Consider the following 17,350-nt stretch of genomic DNA (forward strand, 5'->3'; position numbering starts at 1 on the left):
GAGACTGTCCTTTCCCCACTGTCTTTTTTCTCCTTTGTTGAAGATTAATTGACTAAAGCTGTGGGAGTTTATTTCTGGGTTCTCTATTCTCTTCCATTGATCTGTTTGTTTCTGTGCCAATACCACACTGTTTAAATTACTGTTGCTTCATATTATTGCCCAAAACCTGGGATGGTTATGCCTCCTGCTTTGTTCTTTTTCCTCAGGGATGCTTTGGCAATTCTGGGTTTTTGTGGTTCCACATACATTTTAGGATTATTCTAGTTCTGTGAATAATATCATGAGTGATTTGATAGGGATCACATTATCTATAGATAATGTGTAAACCAATCACATTATCTATAGATTGGTTTGCATAGTATGACCATTTTACAAAGTATGGGATATCTTTGCATTTCTTTAAATCATCATCAATTTCCTTTATTAATGTTTTGTTTCTAAACATACAAGTCATACACCTACTTGGAGAGGTTTGTTCCTAAATATATTTTTTTAATTTTGTTGAAGAAATACATTCTTTTTAAATAGAATGATGGACATATCAAGTTGCTGTGCTATTTAGATTCCATTGCATACATTCTATAGTATTATATAATAGCTTTATTTAAAAAAATTTTATTATAGTTGATTTACAATGTTCTATCAACTTGTACTGTACAGCAAAGTGACCCAGTCATTCATACATATATTCTTTTTTTGACATTATCCTCCATATCATGGTCCATCACAAGTGACTAGATATAGTTCCTATGCTATGCAGCAGGATCTCATTTCTTATCCACTCCAAATGCAATAGTTTGCACTTACTAACCCCCAAACTCCCAGTCCATCCCACTCCCTCGGCAACCACAAGTCTGTTCTCCAAGTCCATGTGTTTCTTTTCTGTAAAAAGAAAAAAAAGTTTCATTTGTACCATATTTTAGATTCCATATATAAATATCATGTGGTATTTTTTTCCCTCTGACCTACTTTACTTTGTATGAGAGTCTATAGTTCCATCCATGTTGCTACAAATGGCATTATTTTGTTCTTTTATGGCTGAGTAGTATTCCATTGTGTATATGTACCACATCTTAATTGATTCATCTGTCGATGGACATTCAGCTTGTTTCCATGTCTTGGGTATTGTGAATAGTGCTGCAGTGAACATGAAGGTGCATATATCTTTTTGAATTAAAGTTTCATCCATATATGTACCCAGGAATTGGACTGCTGGATCATATCACAGTTCTATATTTAGTTTTCTGAGGTACCTCCACACTGTTTTCCATAGTGGTTGTACCAATTTACATTCCCACCAACAGAAGGAATGTAATTTACATTCCCACCAACAGAGAGGGTTCCCTTTACTCCACACCCTCTCCAGCATTTGTTATTTGTAGACTTATTAATGATAGCCATTCTGACAGGTTGAGGTGGTACCTCAGTATAGTTTTGGTTTGCATTTCTCTAATAAATAGTGATGTTGAGTATTTTTTCATGTGCCTGTTGGCCATCCATGTGTCTTCTTTGGAGAAATGGCTTCTTAGGTTGTAGCTTTGTAGTATAGTCTGAAGTCCAGGGTCCTGATCACTCCAGCTCCATTTCTCAAAATTGCTTTGGCTATTGAGGGTCTTTTGGGTTCCTATGCATGTTTAATTTTTGTCTTGTTCCAGTTCTGTGAAAACGCCATTGGTAATATGATAGGGATTGCAATGGCTCCGTAGATTGCCTTGGGTGGTATAGTCATTTGCACAATATTATTTCTTCCAATCTAACTAAGAACATTGTGAATGTTTCATCTGTTTGTATCATCTTTCATCAGTGTCTTATTGTTTCTGGAGTACAGGTCTTTTATACTCCTAGATATTTTATTCTTTTCGATCCAATGGTAAATGGGATTGTTTCCTTAGCTTTTTCTGATCTTTTGTTGTTAGTGTATAGAAAAACCACAGATTTCTGTGAATTTTTTTGTTTGCTGCAACTTACTGAATTCATTGATTTAGGCGAGTCTTCCCAGTTCTCAGCTCTCCCCATTATTGGTTGTTGATCCTGAGTTTTATTTGGTGTCTAATAGGTACATGGCCCCCCAGTTGAAAGATACTGGGCAGTGACTCCCCTAACTCAAAGGTATTAGGGGAGCCCAGTTTAAAAACACTGGGAGAAAGTTCCCCTAATTGAAAGATTTTAAAGGAGCCTGGTATTTGCTTAATAAAGGAAACTGAGCTGTCAGAGCTCAGAACCTGGGGAGGAAGTTGACCTGACGTCCTTCTGCAATTTAGCTACCTTAACAATAATTTGTTGGGATAAAAGTAAAAATATTACATGGAACAAAAGTTCTCGTCATGGCTCAGGGGAAACAAACCAGACTAGTAACCCTGGTGAGGATGTGGGTTCAATCTCTGGCCTTGCTTGGTGGGTTAAGGATCTGGTGGTGTTGTGAGCTGTGATGTAGGTCACAGACGTGGCTTGGATCCCGAGTTGCTGTGGCGTAGGCCAGTGCCAACAGCTCCAATTCAACCCCTAGCCTGGGAAGCTCCATATACTGCAGGTGCGGCCTGAAAAAGGAAAAAAGAAAATCTTGTCCTCTGCCATACTATTTTTGGGAGTAAACTTACTGGATCTTATTTAGGTGGCATCCTCCCCACTCATATGGGGGAAAGCCTTTTGCATCTTATTAGCTTGAGTCACTATTAGGTAAATTTTTAGAGAGCTTTTGTTATAAACAGCTGTTTCATTGGTACTTAGAATCAAAAGTGGAAAATATAAATATATATATATCTCTAATGGTTAACTAAAAGCTCAGTCTAAAACAAGAAACTCTTTCTAGAAGTCTTATCGTGTTCTCAGTTTCCCCTTAATGGTCTTACAGATGGTAATAAAAACATCAGAATAACTACTGTTAAATTGATTTAACAGGAAAAAACCTGTATGGAAGGTCTAGAGACTTTTTCTTAACATGGCAGAAATTTTAAAGGTATTTTCCCCAAATAGATAAATCTTTAGATGATGGTTTATAATGGGAGAAATAAAACAGACATTTATGGGATTAAAACACAAAGTTATAACCTAAGGTTATATGAACCAAAAGGTGAAACTGAAAACACCTCTGACTTAAACCTAGCCTGAACTTAGACTGGGATTTGAACTCACCTGCCAGGACTTGAACCAAGGTTTTTTTGTTTTTGTTCTTTGGGGCTGCACCTGAGGCATATGGAAGTTCCCAGGCTAGGGGTCAGATCAGAGCTGTAGCCGTCGGCCTACACCACAGCTCACAGCAACACCAGATCCCTAACCCACTGAGTGAGGCCGGGGATCAAACCCTCAACTTCATGGTTTCTAGTCAGATTTGTTTCCACTGCGCCACAACAGGAACCATGAGATTACAGGTTCGATCCCTGGCCTTGCTCAGTGGATTAAGGATCCGGCTTTGCCGTGAGCTGTAGTGTAGGTTGCAGACACAGCTTGGATTCCACGTTGCTGTGGCTCTGGAGTAGGCTGGTGGCTACAGCTCCAATTAGACCCCTAGCCTGGGAACCTCCATATGCTGTGGGAGCAGCCCTAGAAAAGGCAAAACCCCCCCGCCCCCAAAAAACAAAACAAACAAACAAACATAAAATGGACAGGGAAATGAAAGAAAAACTTCTAGGACTCCTCCTATAAGATTAAAACTTGTTGATAGGGTCCTAATGAAAACTGAAGGTACACGGGTGTAAAAGTTGATAGGATTGAGAGAGTTTATAAAAATTTACATATTTATACAAATGGGCTTTGTATAAGGTGGTTACATCTCTTTTGCTTAATCAGATTGAGGGATGGGCTTGTTTTACTGGGAAATGCTTCCCTTGGTGGTACTGCAAGGTATTTAGATCTGCCTCTCAGAAAGCATTAATTAAACATACGAAGAAAACCAATATGGTTACATGAACTGCAAAATTTAAAAAAAATCTGCAAAAAATAAAATAACTGGAGTCAAATGCATTTGTAAAAAAATGATATAAGAACACTTTACCCAGTTCTCCACAATGGTTAATATTTTGCAAAACTGTAATATAAAAGCATAACTAAATGTTGCTATTACTATATAAATCTTATTCAGATTTCAAAAAAAAATCTGCAAAATAATATTCAGAGCTTACTAAAAAAAAAAAAGTGATTTTGCTCTAGGTTCAACCCATACATTCAGAAAGAGGGCCTTTGCTGAATGCATTATACAAGTTTTGAAGACATGGTAAGTTAAACCCCAAAGTCTAGAACATAGGACCCCTAAATTTCAATTTAGTTAGAAATCTCACTGAATAAAAAAAAAAAAAAAAACCTGATAAAAGCAAATTTAAAAAATATGTAGTTGCTGCACAGCAGAAAATGACAGAACATTGTAAATCAACTATAATAAAAAGTTAACATAATTGGGCAAATCGATATTTAAATATCATTTGGGTGATAGACCAGTTATTTGGAGAATTAAAAGCAAATTTTTTTTTTTTTAAGAATTTGTGTTGCAAATCTCTACAGTATAGCCCACATTGACCAGAGACTGAGTCTAATTAGCTCAATTAGGTAGAGCCTGAAACCAAAGGAAAAGAAAATGGCAAAACTGACCGTTTTAACTCAAACCATCAGAAAGCCTCCAACAGCTGAAAATTGAATTCATAGCCTCCTTAGAATGTCATCCAGGACAAATACAAATCTTAAGTCTTTTCCACAAATAGTAAAGGCATCTAAGCAAGCAAGGTTAATTTATCTAAGCTGTTCTCTCTATTCAGAGAATAAAGTTTTCTTGGAATGCTTCTTGGATTGCATGAGTATCTGTGCCTTTAAATGATCTGTATTTGTTGGGGTTTTTTTTGAAATCTTTGTCACTTTAGTTGAGTGAATAATTATTGTTTCACAGTGACCTCATGTGTTTTAAAACCTTTTTGATATTTTAACAAAGTCCCAAATATCAAACTCTAAGGCTCTTTTTTAGGAGTTCCCATCATGGCGCAGCAGAAATGAATCCAACTAGGAACCATGAGGTTGTGGGTTTGATCCCTGGCCTTGCTCAGTGGGTTAAGGATCTGTCATTGCCGTGAGCTGTGGTGTAAGTCACAGACGTGGCTGTGGCGTAGGCCGGCAGCTACAGCTCGGATTCAACCCCTAGCCAGGGAACTTCCATATGCCCCAGGTGCGGCCCTAAATAGCCAAGAAAAAAATAAAGTTCCCTTCATGGCACTGCAGAAACAAATCCGACTAGGAACCATGAGGTTGTGGGTTCAATCCCTGGCCTTGCTCAGTGGGTTAAGGATCCGGCATTGCCGTGAGCTGTGGTGTAGGTTGCAGATGCGGCTCAGATCTGGCATTGCTGTGGCTGTGGTGTAGGCCAGCAGCTGTAGCTCTGATTTGACCCCTAGCCTGGGAACCTCCATATGGCATGGGTGAGGCCCTAGAAAAAAGACCAAAAAAAGAAAAAAAGAAGACGAAAATAAAGTTCTTTTAGCCTCCAACTAACCCTGGGATGCTTCAAAGGAATCCTGAGATATCCGAGTGAAATATTAAAATAATTAGGCTTATTTGGTGGGTTAAATTGCCGGAAAAACAGTGTCAAGTGATTAGAGATGAACCTTAGTTTCTAGCATATGGATAAATATCATTAGTTTAGGTATTCCAATATTTACATGAAATTCCTAACATCTGATAGGCCCTGCTCTGTTATCAGTCATAATTCTAGTTATTATCTTAAAATGTTATATATCACAGAAGTATCCAAGTTTATTTTTTTTGAAGTGTGGTTGATTTACCATGTTAATTTCTGCTGTACAGCAAAGTCATTTAGTTATGCATTCTTTTTTATATTTGTTTCCATTACAGTTTATCATAGGATATTGAATATAGTTCCCTGTGGTATACAGTAGGACTTCATTGTTTATCCCTTCTGTGCATAATAGTTTACATCTGCTAACTCCAACCTTCCACCCCACCACCCCCACCTTTGCAACCAAGTCTGTTGTGTATGTCCATGAATTTGTTACTGTTTCATAGATAGGTTCTTTTGTGTCATATTTCAGATTCCACATACAAGTGATATGGTATTTGTTTCTCTTTCTAACTTCACATGGTATGATAATCTCTACTTGCATTCATGTTGCTACAAATGGCATTATTTAACTGAGTTGTTTGTTTTTTTGTTCAGTTGTATGAGCTGTTTGTATTTTTGAAAATTAGGCCCTTGTTGGTTGTATCATTTGCAAATATTTTCTCCCTTTCTGTAGGTTGTCTTTTCATTTTGTTTATGGTTTTCTTTGCTGTACATAAGCTGATAAATTTAATTAGGTCCCATTTGTTTATTTTTTTTTTTTTTACTTTTACTGCCTTGGGAGACTCACCTAAGAAAACACTGGTACCATTTACTCCAGAATGTTTTCCCTAGGATCTCTTCTCTTCTGGGAGTTCTATGGCATCAGGTCTTATGTTTCAGTTTTTAAGTCTTTTTGAGGGGTTTTTGTTTATGTGTGCTTAGTGTGAGTGTGGGCTCTAACCTCACTGATTTACATGCAGCTGTCCAACTTTCCCCGAACCACTTGCTGAAGAGACTGTCTTTACTGTATTATATATTCTTACCTGCTTTGTCAAAGATTAATGATGTGTCAGTTTATTTCTGGGCTCTCTGTTCTGTTCCATTGATCTGCATGTCTATTTTTGTGCCAATACCACACTGTTTTGATATTTGCAGCTTTGTGGTATCGTCTGAAGTCTGAGAGGGTTATTCTTTATTCTTTTTTTCTCAGGATTGCTTTGTCAAGCCCAGGTCTTTAATGGTTCCATATAAATGTTAGGATTATTTGTTCTAGTTCTATGGAAAATATCATGGATAATTTGATAGCAAGTCCCTTAAATCTTTAGAGTGCTTTGAGTTGTATGGCTATTTTCACAATACTAATTTTTTCAATTTGAAAGCAGGAGTTACCTTTCCATGAAGTATCCAAGTTTCTTGCCAACTGCAATGTAATCAACTCTTTAATTGCTTTTTACAATTAGAGTAAAAAGCACTGGGAGTTCCCATTGTGGCACACTGGAAATGAATTTGACTAGTATCCATGAGGATGCCGGTTCAATCCCTGGTCTCACTCAGTGGGTCCAGGATCTAGTGTTGCCATGAACTGTGGTGTAGGTTGTAGAAGTGGCTTGGCTCCCACATTGCTGTGGCAAAGGCTAGCAGCTGCAGCTCTGATTTGACCACTAGCCTGGAAACTTTCATATGCCTCTAGTGTGGCCCTAAAAAGAAGAAAAAAAGGCATTAATAAATAAAAAGCACTGATGTTTATACAAAATGAAAATCTTTAAGAAGACTCAAATTCCTCAGTGGCTCAACCAGTAAAGGATCCTGGCATTGTCACTTCTGTAGCTGCAGGTTTCATCCCTAGCCCAGGAATTTCTGCATGCCGCATGTGAGGCCAAAAAAAAAAAAAAAAAAGATTCATAAAAGGGACTTTTTTTTTAACAAATTCAAGTTTCTGATAGTCTTTTTTTTGTTCATTTTTCTTTTTTTAACTTTTTAAGGCCGTACCTGTGGTATATGGAGGTTCCCAGGCTAGGGGTCTAATCGGAGCTACAACTGCCAGCCACAGCAACATGGAATCCAAGCCACATCTGCAACCTACACCACAGCTCACAGCAACGCTGGGTCCTTAACCCACTGAGCAAGGCCAGGGATCGAACCCAAGGCTTCATGGTTCCTAGTCAGATTTGTTTCTACTGTGCCACAACAGGAACTCTGAATTTCTGATAGTCTTTCTTTTTTTCTTTTCTTTCTTTTTCTTTTTGGCTTTTTGCCTTCTCTAGAGCCGTTCCTGTGGCATATGGAGGTTCCCAGGCTAGGGGTCTAATTGGAGCTGTAGCCGCTGGCCTATGCAGTGAGGGATCCGAGCCGTGTCTGCAACCTACGCCACAACAACACCGGATCCTTAACCCCTTGAGAGAGGCCAGGGATCGAACCCGCAACCTTATCGTTCCTAATTGGATTTGTTAACCACTGCGTGACAATGGGAACTCCTCTCATAGTCTTTAGATGATGACTGAACTAGGTACAAATTAACACACCCTAAAGGAAAACTTGGTGACTTCATCCAGGTCAATAGAAATTGATTACATGGGACTGAATTAATGGATAAATATGATTTATAACTTTATGACTTTTGAGCAATATCCCAGCTTTTGAACTTTCTTTTCCAGAAAAATCTTTCCTCTTATGCTATGACCTGCAAAACTTGTAAACAAAGATAAAACATTTATCTGTTTCTTTCTACTTGATCCTTTCAAAATTGGACTTGTCCAGCTGGCTCTCCTGTGGACTTGATGGTTTATTGCAACTAGATTACAACTGCTTGTACTAATCATTGACTTGATGTTCTATTTTCAAATTATTTATGCTTTGTTTCCCTGCTGCACTGTGGTTTTTTCAGTGTTACTAGCTGTATTCCTTTTATTGTATTATGTAAGATTGTTGTCACTTACAGTAACCAGTGTGTAACCAGGCCTCCACAAAATTGATGTCTGAAATCTTAAGGAAATAAGTCATATTTATAACTCTACATAGAATAATTGCAATAGTTTAATTCTAGATAAGGGAAGAAGCAACAAGGGAAAACATTTCTTGGATCATAGTAGATCAGTAAGACAGGAGATCTAGGGAATTTTTTTTTTTTTTGCTTTTTAGGGTCGCATCCATGGCATATGGACGTTCCCAGGCTAGGGGTTGAATCAGAGCTGTAGGTGCTGGCCTATACCACAGCCACAGCAATGCCAGATCTGAGCCACATCTCCCCCCTATACTAGAGCTCACGGCAACGCCGGATCCTTAACCCACTCAGCAAGGCCAAGGACCAAATATGCATCCTCATGGATGCTAGTCAGATTCACTTCTGCTGAGCCACGATGGGAACTCCAGTCTAGAGAACTTTAAATTATCAACATGCCCTGATCCAAAATGAGCACCGTGAGTGGCTATCGACAGAATTTTTGCCTGATCCAGGAATAAGCTTCTAGCACCATGGGACGAAAATTGGTCATGAAATGTCTCCCAAACCTTCGTTGAATTTATGATCAAGGGGAGGCATTGAAGGAGAAATGTGTACCCACCATTATCAGTAAACAAAGGATGTCACAGCCATCAGTCCATCAAATTACAGCTCCCCCCCTACCCCACCATGGTGAGCCTTGAGGAAACTTGGTATGGATACAGGATGCAAGTCATCAAGCAGTCAGCTGGTACAGCCACCCCTTATAGTGCACCCTGAGGAGTCTTGGATGAGAAAGCACATAATACTGGCCTCCGCTCTGCTGATTTCATTGAGTCCAGACTTGCATCTTCCCATACACAGAAGCACCAGTTTCACTGAGATGTCTGGTTTTCTTTAATAGTAATCTTTTGATGTTCTGACTACCTGCTCTTTGTTGCAAAAGCTTATATCCTGGCTCCCCCAGCTTGCTGCTTTGGTTCTATCCTTAGAGCTGTCTGAGAGTCCTGTCTTTGGGCTTGAAGTTCTCAGAAGGTCTGCCAGATAAAAAACATAACTCTCTACTTAGAGGTTGTGCACTTTTTTCTAGTCAACAGTGGTCTATTTCAGGATATTGAATCTAGCTCCCTGTGCTATTCACTAGGATCTTGTTCGCCCATTCTGTATGTAATAGTTTGCTTGTCCTAATCCCAAACTCCCAATCCATCCCTCTCCAACCTCCTGGCCCCCCACCTTGGAAACCACAAGTCTGTTCTCTAGGTCTGTGAGTCTGTTTGTCTCATAGATAAATTCACTTGTGTCATATTTTAGATTCCACATATAAATGGTATCCTATACTATTTTTCTTTCACTTTCTGACTTACTTCACTTAATATGATAATCTCAAAGTCCATCCAGCTTGCTGGAAATGGCATTATTTCATTCTTTTTTGTGGCTGAGCAGCATTCCACTTATATCACACCTTACATCTTTATCCATTCATCTGTCAATGGACATTTAGGTTGCTTACATGTCTTGGGTATTGTGAATAGTGCTTCTGTGAACACAGGGTGCATGTATCGTTCTTTTTTTTTTAATGGTCCTAGTTTTTTTGTTTTGTTTTTCCACTGAATAGCATAGTGACCCAGATACACATACACGGATACATAATTTTTTTCTCCCATTGTCATGCTGCGAAGTAATTATCTAGACATAGTTCTCAGTGCTACACAGCAGGATCTCATTGTAAATCGCATATATCTCTTTGAGTTAGAATTTTGTCCAATTATATACCCAGAAGTGGGATTGCTGAATTATATAGCAATTCTATTTTTATTTTTATTTATTTATTTAAATTTTTGTCTTTTTAGGGCCACACCTGCGGCATAGGGAGGTTCCCAGCCTAGGGGTCTAATCAGAGCTACAGCTGCCGGCCTACACCACAGCCACAGCAATGCCAGATCTTTAACCCACTGAGTGAGGCCAGGAATCGAATCCACAACCTCATGGTTCCTAGTCCGATTCGTTTCCACTGCACCAGGACAGGAACTCCCTAGTAACTTTATTTTTAGTTTTCCGAGAAACCTCCCTACTATTTACCATAACGGCTGCACCAATTTACATCTCTACCAACAGCGCAGGAAGATTCCCTTTTTTCCACACCCTTTTGCCGCATTTATTGTTGGTAGGCTTTTTATTTTTTTTAATTTTTATTTTATTTATTTATTTATTTTTGTCTTTTTGCTATTTCTTGGGCCGCTCCCGCAGCATATGGAGGTTCCCAGGCTAGGGGTCGAATCGGAGCTGTAGCTGCCAGCCTACGCCAGAGCCACAGCAACACGGGATCCAAGCCTTGTCTGCAACCTACACCACAGCTCACGGCAACGCCGGATCGTTAACCCACTGAGCAAGGGCAGGGACCGAACCCACAACCTCATGGTTCCTAGTCGGATTCGTTAACCACCGCTCCACGACGGGAACTCCTTGGTAGGCTTTTTAATGATGGCCATTCTGACCAGTGGCAGTTATTACCTCATTGTAGTTTTGATTTGCATTTCTCTAATAATTAGCGATGGTGAACATCTTATTTGTCTTTTGGCCTTCTGTATTATCTTTGGAGAAATGTCTATTTAGGTCTCTGCCCATTATTTGAATTTTCTTGTTTATTATTGAGTTCTATGAGTAGTCTGCATATTTTGGAAAGTCAGCCCTTGTCAGCTGCCTCATTTGTGAATATTTTCTCCTAGTCCACAGGTTATCTTTTCACTTTATGGTTTCCTTTGTTGTGCAAAAGCTTATTAAAAAGCTTGGTTATTTTTGTTTTTGTTTCTCTTGCCTCAGGAGACTGACCTAAGAAAATATGAGTATGATTTATGTGGAACTGTTTTGCCTCTGTTGCCTTCTAGGAGTTTTATGGTTTCATGTCTTATGTTTAAATCCGTAAGCCATTTCTGAGTTTATTTTTGTGCATGGTGTGAGGGTGTGTTCTAACTTCATTGCTTTACATGTGTCTATTCAACATTCCCAACACCACATGCTGAAGAGACAGTCTTTTCTCCATTGTATATTCTTACCGCCTTTGTCAAAGTTTGAATGACTGCAGATGTGTGGGTTTATTTCTGGGCTCTCTGTTCTGTTGATCCTTATTTTTTTTGGTGCCAATACCATACTGTTTTAATTACTGTAGCTTTGTAGTACTGTCTTAATCTGGGAGGGTTAATGGTTCCAGCTTTGTTTTTCCTCAGGATTGCTTTGACAGTTCTGGGTCTTTTATGCTTCCATATAAAATGTAGAATTATTTGTTCTAGATCTTTGAAAAATGTCACAGCCCATTCTTCTTTTCAATGACTCTCTTTTTGGATGAATTAGCCTATTTACCCAAAACAACTACTCAAACCTAGTTCTTAAAGTATAGTCCAAACGAGAGACAGAAGCCACAATGGCTTTGTGTGTGTGCCTTTTGAGGGCTGCCCCTGCGGCACATGGAGATTCCCAGGCTAGGGGGTCTAATCAGAGCTGAAGCCTCCGGCCTACACCACAGCAACGTCAGATCTGAGCCACATCTGTGACCTACACCACATTTCACCGCAATGCCGGATCCCTTAACCCACTGAGCGAGGTCAGGAATCGAACCCGCAACCTCATGGTTCCTAGACAGATTTGTTTCCACTGCACCATGACGGGAACTCCCACAATGGCTTTTACGGCCTAGACTTGTTAGTGATGTACCCTCTCTTCTGCCACGTTCTGTTGGTCACACAACCCTGATAGAACAGAGAAGGGGACCACACAAGGGAGTGAATACTGGGAAGTGAGGATCACTGAGGGCATTGTTGGAAACTGGCTACTACAAGCATCTAAACATTATTATGGGAGTTCCCGTCGTGGCGCAGTGGTTAACGAATCCGACTAGGAACCATGAGGTTGCGGGTTCGGTCCCTGCCCTTGCTCAGTGGGTTAACGATCCGGCGTTGCCGTGAGCTGTGGTGTAGGTTGCAGACATGGCTCGGATCCTGTGTTGCTGTGGCTCTGGCGTAGGCCGGTGGCTACAGCTCCGATTTGACCCCTAGCCTGGGAACCTCCATATGCCGTGGGAGCAGCCCAAAGAAATAGCAAAAAGACATACATACATACATACATACATACATACATACATACATACATACACAAACAAACATTATTATGAAAATAGTTTTTACTTGATGAATCTCCTGAAAGAGATTAGGGACTCTAAGGGATCCACAGATCCTACTTTGAGATGAAGCTCTCGTCAATACATGATTTATGCTATTTTGAAGATGATTCTCAGATCTACCTCTTTTGTAGTTTCAACTGAGTTTGTCAGGAGTCATTTTAAAACAAGCCAGAAGGGGCCAGAGAGACTCCATCTACCCAATGTTTTACCTCTGATGCCAGGGTAAGGGGCTAGGAGAGCACAGTAGTTGTTTTCCAGGACAGACCTCATAAACTCAAGTGTCATCTGGTCATTTAAAATATCAAGGGCTTTTGCATCTATGAGTTCATTTTGCATATTCTTATTTTTTATTTATTTTTTGTCTTTTTCTAGGGCCACACCCACGGCATATGGAGGTTCCCAGGTAGGGGTCAAATCAGAGCTGTAGCCACCAGCCTATGCCACAGCCACAGCCATGGGGACCTGAGCTGTGTCTGTGACCTACACCGCAGCTCACGGCAACACCAGATCCTTAACCCACTGAGCAAGGCCAGGAATTGAACCAACCTCAAGGTTCCTAGTCGGATTCACTAACCACTGCACCACGACGGGAACTCCTGCATGTTCTCAAATATTTTCAATCCGAGCCACCTTGTTGGATGGTACATTCCACAAGTTACCTGTTATCAAGTTGTATCTTCTTTCATTTGTCCTAATAGGACTCAGACAAGGGTCCCAGAAACAGGCTTGACTTCTACATGCTCATACAACTCATCCAAGCACGCACTTGTGAGACCCCAGTCTTTGTTCCCTTTGAGAAGAGTCCTGTTATTTTTAGTGTGTGATACAGTTGTGCCTCATCCCCTTGGTCACCTCAGCCCCCTCCTCTGGATGGATGTCCTACATTGTGTCCTTGTCAAGACCTTGGCTAGCAGAGCTCAGCACACAGAGCCAGAGGTCAGCTACACTAAGGTTTGTACTGGGACAGGAAAGCAGTGTCCCCTTTTCCATAGTTTGTCACAGGAACATTCCAGGTCCAGTTGGGACCATTGAGTGATCTGCCTAGCTGTCAGTTCCCTCCTTAGAGCAGGACACCCCCTCCCCTGGTCTCTTCCTGTCCCCTTTTCCATGACATTCTAGGGAGGTCTGCCAACTACTCTCCAGCCCCTTAAAGTGATGAGTCATGGAGGGGCAAATACCCAAGTTGGGCCCACCGGGGTCTGGAATGGTGTTCTTGGAAGTCAAAGGAGGGCCCTTCCCTTGTCTAGAGTCAGAACTAAAAGGTTTGCAGCTGCCTGCAGCTCAGGTTCCTAGTATCACATTCAGAAGGTGAAAATGTAGCCAAACGAGATCAACAGAGCCAAGAGAAAGACAAATACAGATAGTCTCTGGTTTCACTCCTGCCTGAGGCTGGTTCCAGCTCCTTCCCTGTGATGGGACTCAAGGCTGGCAAGGCCGTTAGTTTTCTCTCACTTATCAACAAAAGGAGCTTCAGACAACTGACTCTTTGGGTCAAATTATATAGTCAAGAATCTGCTTCCTGAAGGAGCACCTGTGAAAATAACAGGGCTGAGATGCAACGAAGATCTAGAAAGAAAATTGAGAAGATGCTGCCTATTGGAAATGCAGGTGAACCAAGGATGTAGAGGGTTGGTTGGTGGGAGACAGACACTCTCAGGGATTTAGTGAAAGAATGAATTGGTGAGATTGGGGGGAAGATGACTTATCAAATTTCACAGAGACTTGAAATGTGCCCCTGTTCTTTGAGCCAGTAACTCCATTCAATGCTGAACTGTTTGTTGTGGTAAAAAGCTGGGAATCATTAATTGCGGTTTGGTTAAGGAAGTCATGGAAACATGTTGCAGTTCTATTAACAGGGAAAATGCATGTAAAACTATGTAAAGCATTTGTTTATAGATGTATCTTGTATGTGCAAAGCAAAAAGCTCAGAGGATCCTACATTGTATAGTTAGGTGATCTCTGTGGGGAGGTGACTGTACTTACGGAATACTTTCTGTTTTTTGGGTTTTGTTTCTGTTTTGTTTTTTGGTTTTTTTTGGGCTGCACCTGCAGCATATGGAAGTTCCCAGTCTAGGCATCAAATTGGAGCTACAGCCTAAGACACAGCAATGTAGGGACCGAGCTGTGTCTGCAACCTACACACATAGCTTAGAGCAACGCCAGCTCCTTAACCCACTGAGCAAGGCCAGGGATCAGACCTGTGTCCTCTTGGTTATTAGTCGGATTCATTACATCTGACCCACACTGGGCTCACCTCACTTTCTGCTTTTTTTTGTTTGTCTTTTGTCTTTTTAGGGCCGCAGGTGTGTCATATGCAACTTCCCAGGCTAGGTGTCAAATCAGAGCTGTAGCCATCAGCCTATGCCACAGCCACATCAGATCCGAGCTGCATCTGTGACCTACACCACAGCTCACGGCAACGCCAGATCCTTAACCCACTGAGTGAGGCCCAGGACCAAACCCGCGTCCTCATGGATACTAGTCAGATTCATTACCACTGAGCCACAATGGGAATACCCCTCAATTTCTGTTTTTATGTGAGCAGGAACATGTGGAGACTAATTTTCGTTATCTTTCTACTGCTGTGATATAGTGGAATGAGGATGGTTCCTTTCTTCCACAAGTAGTGCTAGTATTGAGTTTTAGGATCTCTGGTCTAGAGATCCATTCATTCACTCATTTGATTCACAAAGGATTGAGTGACCAAGTTAGGCATACTTGTCGGTGCTGTGCAAGTAATAGCAAAAGAGAATCATTACCCTCATGGGTTTTATGATTGATTATGAAAACAAGTAGCAGATATTTTGGAGAACACAGAGGAAGAGCGTGGGGACAGGATGCTGGGTGGGGACAGTAGGGCCCTAGAATATATAAAGTGGACAGAGGAAGCCTCCCTGAGGAGGCTGAAGGAAGAAAGGAAGCCATGTGGCTCTGGGGGAAGGAAGGGTCTCCTGGGCCCAGGCGCCAACATACGAAAGGCCCTAAATGTGGGAGTTCCCTTGTGTTACAGTGGGTTAATGATCCAGTGTTGTCATTGCAATGGCTCAGTCACTGCTGTGGCATGTGTTTGTTCCCTGACTATCACATGCCTCGGGTTATGCCAAAACAAACAAACAAACTGAAGTGAGCTTGATGAGTTTGAGGCCAGAAGGACTGTGTGGCTGGAAGGAAGAATGAGAAGTGGAGAGGAGAGGGAGGGGGCAGAGCATTGTGCTCTGGACTTGAGGCCATTGCACCATCCCAAGAGCAGTCTGAGAGGACAGGCCACTAGAGGCTTTGGGTCAACTTTCAAATGATCACTCTGGTTGCTGTGTTGAGATGAGGGTAGAGGGGGCAAGGAATGGAGGCAGGGAGAAGATGAGTTAGAAATGATTGCCAGGATCCAGATGAGAAGAAATGGCTTGGATTTTGGTGATAGAAGTGGTTGGCTTCGAAAGGTATTTTGAAGATACAGCTGGTGGATTTGTTGGATGGGACAGAAGGCAGGAAGTAGTACCTGTGACTCAGAGCCCAGTATCAAGGCTGTCAGACCCCTGGGAGGTGACCCTTTTCCCAGGACTGCTGGAGGCTTAAGGGGGATTCCAGTGGGTCACCCCAAAGGGGGAGTGGTACAAACTGGTACTTGGAGTTGAAGGTGGAGGAGGACATAAGCGGGAGAGAGAGGGTGGAAATTTTGGGTTTTCTGTTGTGGGACAGGTTGCTGCTGCTGTAGCCCGGCCCACCCCAGAGGGAGATGGCAGATGAGGATGCCTTGTGCTGTGGGCTTGACACACATAGTTTGGGAGGAAGCTAAGGACAAGACCTCATTTTCACCCACCAAGGCAAGAGAAGACTCAGCTGGATTTAATTCGCTTAGAAAAACTAAATGCAGTCTGATTTTCTGTACTCCTATCTTGTGGAGTAAATGGAGACCTATTAAACATATTTTATGTTTCACTTTGTCTTTTAGAGACATAGGCATTTTTTTAAAATTAAAAAAGTCAATTCAGAGAGCATCATATAGTTCCCTTTTTGAGAACACTGTAAGTGGTGTCTTCAAGGAGTGCGGTGTAAGCCAGATGGTAAGGGATTAAGAATGGAAAAGGAGAGTGGATAACATTGAAGCAGGGAACAGAAGCCTCAACTAAAAAATTTGTCATGGGAAGGAAAGAAACAAGGAAAAGAACAAACCTATGCCACCAAATTCTGAATAAAGTTTATTAAATAATATATACAGCAAATGGAATAATTCAACATCTATTTGTCAAATCGATCCACTGCAAGAAAAAAAATAATGAACGGAAAATCTGTGCATAGTACATGCTCTTGGTGTGTAATTTAAATGGCAATACTTTAAATTAACTGGTTATATAGAATGTCCGTTATTTTTCTTTCAGGATGTCTTTTTTTGTAGTAACCTATTCTAGCAATAGGACTTGATACTACTGCAGGTAAATAGGACTGCAAAAAAAGTCAAATAATAAGAAAATCTACTGTAATTGAGAAGTTACCTTCTCTCCCAGAAAGAATGATTATTGTAACACTTTACCATGGCTATTTTTGTGCTAAAAACCTGCAGGTCAGTTTGGAATTCCTTCATTTAAATAGGCAAAAGAAAAAAACCTTCCTGACTTCCTTATTTACCTCCGCTTCAGTTCAAATTTTTAAAATGATTTTTCTATACAAAGTAGGTACATGGGATATACAAAGTTAAATATACATA

This window comes from Phacochoerus africanus, chromosome 15 (assembly GCF_016906955.1).
Source record: "Phacochoerus africanus isolate WHEZ1 chromosome 15, ROS_Pafr_v1, whole genome shotgun sequence".
Classification (NCBI taxonomy): Eukaryota; Metazoa; Chordata; class Mammalia; order Artiodactyla; family Suidae; genus Phacochoerus; species Phacochoerus africanus.